Source organism: Zosterops lateralis (genome assembly GCF_965231275.1).
Source record: "Zosterops lateralis genome assembly, chromosome: 2".
Lineage (NCBI taxonomy): Eukaryota > Metazoa > Chordata > Aves > Passeriformes > Zosteropidae > Zosterops > Zosterops lateralis.
The window spans coordinates 74,691,675-74,698,361 of NC_139763.1; positions in this window are offsets into that span (position 1 = coordinate 74,691,675).

Consider the following 6,687-nt stretch of genomic DNA (forward strand, 5'->3'; position numbering starts at 1 on the left):
TGAAATATGTGTGTGCTAAACAGAGGTCCCACACAAAAGAAATGTAAACAAAAGAAGCAGGGCATATGACAAAAATGACAGTTTTCATAAAATTGTGACTTAGTAATAAAGTTGTACAAGTGATTCCAGTAATCTAGCCATTGTCCTTCTTCTTTCACAGATGTAATGCCAGTTTTCTGGCATGGGATATTTCATTTATTGTACCCAAACAACATGAAAAAGCAACAATCATAACACCCTGTTACACCATGGTTGTTCAGTCTTGGACACACACTCTTTGCCTGTGTATTTCCTGTGGAAAGACCTAACTTGTAGCTGCCAGGACTGAAGACTAGGTAAGAGAAAGACCAAATAAAATTTTGGTCAATTATAAGATTTGCAAACTTATTACTACCTTATATTGTTATAAAGGATATAAAAATCTGAAACACAGAGCACACTTTATCATAAACCAGCTAAGCTTTCAGATAGGTGCATATATTTTTAAACCTTCCCCCCCCAAAAGAATAATTTGCTTCTCATTAACTTATATTTCAACATAACACTGAATTTACTAAGGTTGTTTATATATTAAGACAACCAGATAAAGAGAATTCTGTGATCAATCATAGTCCTAAAATATCTAAGTCCTATGATGGAATCCTGATAGGAATAGGAATTACTAAAATGATCTGATTACACTTCTTGGTGAAAAATGTTTAGGAAAGCACTTCAGCACATGAAAGTGAGTGGGTACTCAATATTTTCCTAACCTGGCAACTAAGCTCTGCAAGGGTCTCAAAGATCAATATTTTCTTACAGTCAAATTGAAAACAAACCAACCAACCAACCAACAAACAAATAAACATGTGCTTAACATTGCTTATTTTGTGTTAATTTTTGAGAACAACAAAACAATTTCCCTTGGAATGTATATTAAACTGAAGGTTCAAAATGTCTTCCAACATCTTCCCACAAGGTGAAAGTTCAACTAAAGTAATGCTCCAGTCAAGGTGCAGCTTCCATCATGTACTCATTAGTGGAATGTCTTGCCAAGATTAAAACAGAGGGTGGAATGCAGCTCCACAGGTCCCGTTGACACCTAACCTCTTTTGCTTTTATTCTACTTTTGCAAAAGCTTCCCCTCTCTCTCCTTGCTTAAAGAAAGTGTTTAGGAACTGTTCAGAATAAAAATACAAACTCCTAAACTCCAACATGGGTAAAAGAACAGAGATATTTAACACTCTCCCCCCCCCCAACTTTAAATACTTAATACTGAAAAAAATGTTCTTGAAAAAAGATAATTATTTTTCTAAGAAGGAATTGATATGAGACATGAACATATTATTTAACTGAAATTTCTCCAAGCTAGAAATTTCAATGAAATGGCTTTTGGATATGTAGGAATTTTAGGGAAAAAAATAAATAAAGCTGTTTAGCTCTGCATTATTTATATAGTATCTCTTCTCTACAGTGTCTTTTTATATGTAGAATAGTTTTGTTTTACACCATTCAAATGTCTGGTATTACCTGTGCTTTGTTGGATTGCCAAAAATGGAAAGGAAGAAAAAAAATTTGGTTTTAGTTCCACATTGAAGTTGATACTCAGTTTTTGCTTTTCCTTGCGGAACACCTAATATGCTTCTACAGAATGCTTTTCCTCCAAGTGTGGTTTAAGATGTCAGAAGGCATGTTTTTATTTCAAGAACAAATCTACCCTAAGAATAAGTAACACTTCTTTCAATGTAGATATGAGCAGAAAAATAATGAAGAATCCATAGATCAGTAAGAGAATATAAGTCATCAGAAGGGACTTGGCAGAATCCATGTTTCTGAGACAATGGATATTAAAACTGCTGAAATCACTCTGCATGATCACCTTCATTGCTGTGTTCAGGTTTGGTCTCTCCAGTACAAGAATGGCAATGGCATCTAGGAGGGTGTCCAGCAGTGGAGATGGTCAGGGCTCTGCAGCATATGACAGCCATGGTGAAGCTGAGGCAAGCTGGAGATGAAAAGGGGGATCTTTCTGCAGTCTCCACCTTCCTGATGGCACACAGCATAAACAGAAAGGCTGACAATCATGATTTGCAACAAGGGAATTTCTAAGTAGGGAAAAGGATCTATTTATTTATTTATTATCTATTGTATTGTGAGGATACTTAGACACTGGAACAAGAACATGAAGAATTGTGAAATCTTCAGCCTTGAAGATATTCAAGCTTAACAGGCCAGGATCCTGAACAACCTGTTCAAGATGACCCTGCTTTAAGCAGGGGTTTGGGCTAGATAGCCTCCATGGATCCCTTTCAACTTGAGCTATTCTGCAATTCTATGAATATCTTTTGATATATCCTAGGGTCCCTGTCTTAATAATATTGCATTGATGCAGCCCAAATCTGCAACAGTGCAAATCCAGTTGGATGAACTGCTGCATGTCTGGCTAAACTCTTTTCAAATTATACTAGTTGATTTAATTGAAGAATTTCTTCTGCCTGGAATCCATGTTTTGTTTGTGGTGGGTCATTGCAATGCTGCCTTAGATGATGTTACCTACAACTTTTTCACCAAGGTGTGAAGGAAAAGTACTAGTGCCAGTAAGGTGTAAGAACAATCATGGAAAGGTTGTCCCAATGCTACTGTTTTGTTGGGAGTGGAAATGGGGGTCTCACCTGCCTGTAAAACACTATCCTACCCTTAAACCTCTTTTAGTCAGGCCCTGGTTACTCTTCTCAGCCCTAGTCTCTTTGTGAGTGGTAAGATTTAAAGATGCAATGACCACACAATGCAAAGTCTGGCATTCTGCAGGGAGTTGTGGATTCTGGCTTTCAGTACTCTAAGTTTAGTCTCAATTACTCTAACAATATCCCATCATAGACAAGCAAGTAAACTGAAATGAATACTACACAGTCTTAATCAAGAAAGATCTCAGACTGGCAAGTTTTGCAATTAAATTCACATAGATTTTATTTTTCATGTAATAGCAATGCTGAATGCAGTGTCATGATGTATTCTGATTTAAAAAAAAATGGGGACAATGTAGTAAAAAGACTATTTTGTTTATGATTTTCTTTTTAAGACTAAAATCCCAAAGTATTCTGTATAGTCCAAAGAGCAGAAGATGCCTGTTATAGAGGACCTACTGGATCCTGCAGATGCAGAGTCAGAGGTATTAGATGCTATTCCATGAAACCACTGTGAGAACACAATTCTTTTAAGAGAAAGAAATCTGTCAGAGGGTTGAAGAACATTTTCTTTTATTTCAGGGACAGAGAGTTTTGATTTAAAAAAAGCCTTCAACGTGTGCTAAATAGGCTTAAATTTTGATGGTCCTTGGGCTTTATTATGTCTACCTTTCTGAAACTGAGTTAATGGTTTGAAGCTGTAATCTCCAGTTGTCCCACTAGCTCTTTAAATATTATAGATGTTGTGTCAGAGCTGGAAGGTTAAAGATTTGAGGGAGCTCTGTTTGGACTGGATGCAAAACCACAGTCCTTTGAGATTTTGCTAGTTACTACTGAAAGTAACACCCACGTTGGTTTATTTAGGCCTTGGAAACACTAAATTTGCAACAAAACCCCACTTTTTTGTCTGGGTACAGTCCCAAGCAGGGGGTCACATTTCAGGTGAGTGAGAAGTGAGGACAGTGTATGAGATCAGAATTACAGATGCATAGACTTGTGTGAGCCTCATCCTGATTGCCCCCAAAATGCATCTGCCACTTCTGTTGGCTCTGGTGACATTGAAGTACCTCAACTCCACTCTTGATATTTTCTCATAATTAAACCTCACCACATATTGAAAATCTCACTCCTCCTCATTCAGTTGCTTTTGCTTAGTAGACACCTTCTTTGATCATACAGTGAAAAACACATCTTTCTTCACATTTCCTTCTTGGTAGAGACAGCAGAACCACCCCTGCACCCCAGGATATGGCAGTGCAGACATAAGGTGTGTTTTCCCACTGAATATCTAACTGTGATGCTTCTCAGATTAAAATTTTTTAGAGAATTTTAGAGAATATTAGAATATTATAATTATAAAATAGTGATTTCCTTAATCTGCAAGTGGTTGTTTTTTTTATTATTTTTTTATTTTTTTTATTTTTTTTTAATTTTTTTATTTTTATTTATTTTTTTTTTATTATTATTATTTTATTATTTTTTTTTTTTTTTAAGATACAGGATAGTAAGGAATCTTTTGGCTATCAGGGCCATTGCAATGAACCTATGGTGTCCCACAGATCTTTTTGCATGTTTCTGCATATTTGTCTTGAATATGTGTAACCAGCACATACCCTACCTTCCACTGAAAGTTCCCCCAGGACTTTGTACAGTGTAAAACATCTCTGTCTTGATTTCAGCTGATGCATTCTGTGATTCCATTTGCCCTTTGTGCAGCTATCAGGCCTTTCCAGCTCATGACCATCCCAGGAACAGCACGTATTTCTTTGCCTCAGTTCCTAAGAATTTTCAACTAATGGGCTATGAATCTTTGTTACTAGTTTCCCAAGAAATTACATTGTGTTCTGGAGTGATAAATTTAATGTCAGTCCCAAGGCTGCACAGTTCTTCCAAGCAATGTTCAGACATTTTAAACCAACTTCTAACTAGGAGAAGTAAGAAAATAATGACACAGCATAGAAAAATTACCTTACATCTTGTTTTATTGTTCCAGTTGTTTATCCTAATTTCACTCATTAGTTTGACATTTGTTTCTTTCCTTTATTTTTCTAAGAGAAAAGTGATTATGTTGAAGACATGGTATAAGACAATGAAAAATTGGAAATTTGAAAACATGCAGTTATTGAAGTAAAAATAAATAACATTTATTATTTCATAATAAAACAAAAGCTTTTACTGAAGTAATGCTATCTGAAAAATCATATTGGTATCTTCCCAGAAAAGGCTTAATCATGATAAAATCACTCTATTATTCTAAGAATTTAATACATTAAACAAAATAAATCTATTTAGAAATTATGATTCTTATATATACCATGGATAGAATAATAGAAAAAAAAATTTTGTGGAGGAAAACATAATCTGACCATGAAGGACCTCTAGTGGCACATACACTTCCAATCAAAAAATCCCTGACATGCTTGCTCAGCATTTTAGAAGGAATCACTTCTGCAGTTTCAGATTTTGACTTTGATTCATGTAATATTTTTTGTCTTTCCTACACTTGACACAGATGCAAAAAAATATAAATTTGTTACAATAATGTACAACAAAGTGTCTAGCTGAATAATGTCTTTAAGCTTGTTATCATGGTTACCTACTTTTTATCACTCATTTAAACTTATGATTTTCTCAGCAGGAGGAGCAGCCTGACAGGAGACACTGAAATGAAACTGTTTACAAAAAGGAGTTGAAAGCAGATGAGGATACCAGAGCTATGTCTTTGTCTTATTTGTTATGGCTGTGCTAATTCTTTTATTGGTCATCAGCTCAAAAGTCTGAGTTAAAAAACAAACAAACAAACAAACAAACAAACAAAACTAGCAGCAAAAAAAGCTATGCTAGTATTTTTGAGTTATCCTTCACCCATTCTAGAAAATATTCAACTATAAAAATAATATTTGGATTCTTAGTTCTTTTCAGTCAGACTTCAAAACAGTTTGATACTTTAGACACAACTTTTGAATATGAATAATTAATTTTTGAATAATTCAATAAATTTATTGCTAAAAAAATTCTTAGTCAAAAAAGGAGGTATATACCTACCAGTTAGTCTAGGGGCAAATTAAGCTTCCAAGTACATTCTGCCTGCAGATAAACATCCTGGAAAAGACCCAATAAACTCTATTACAGTGAAAGCAGTCACTTTTGTAGAGTATCAGGAACAGAGTTTCTGTCTCTGAAAGAGGATGCACAGCCTTGAAGGCACACAGGGCCAATGTTCCACTGGTGGGGTGGCACAGGGGAGGGGTGATATCAGTTCTGGGCTGAAGGAGGGGTGTCTGCAGGGCTGCTCAGCCTGGCTGCACACACTGCAGGCACCTGCATCTCTTCACTGGCATGGGGCAAACTCAGGGGCCAGCAAAGATCCACAAACACACAGCCACATTCACACATGGGATGGAGCCTGAATTGTAGTGAAGCAGCAGCCTGGAGCTGGAGCAGCAGAACACAAAGTCATGTTGAAACATCTCAGATATCTCTGCATTCAGGCCGTGTTATCCACAAGCCATAAAATAGCCCTGTGATAGCAAACTTTATTATACTTTGCAATGAACTTAGTCCCCAAAGTCTAACAGAAGGCCCTTTTTATAGTTGTTGTTGCTGGGTTTTTTTGGCTGTTGTTGTTGTTCAAATTTCAATTAAAAAGAGACCCCAACCTGTTCAAACTCTTTATTTTGTTTCATATTTTTAGAGTTCATAGATACCCCTCTGGCACTGCAATCTTTCTGCAGCTGAGCAGCTCTGACCTGGCAGTGTCTTTCTGGTGTGAGGCTGCTGCAGCCTTCCTGTAGCAAGGAATTCCACGAGATGAGCTTAAATGGAGACAAAGAGCACCAAAGACATGATTCCTCTTCTCTGGAAAACTGGCAGCAGATTCCAGAGATATGATGAATGAAATAAAATGTGAAGATAATAGTATCACAGTTGTGGAATGCAGATATGACTAAACACACAGGGTCTGATAAGTCTGCTTCTTTTAACCTTTTTGTTAGTTTAGTTGTGAAGAATCAGGACCAGCATG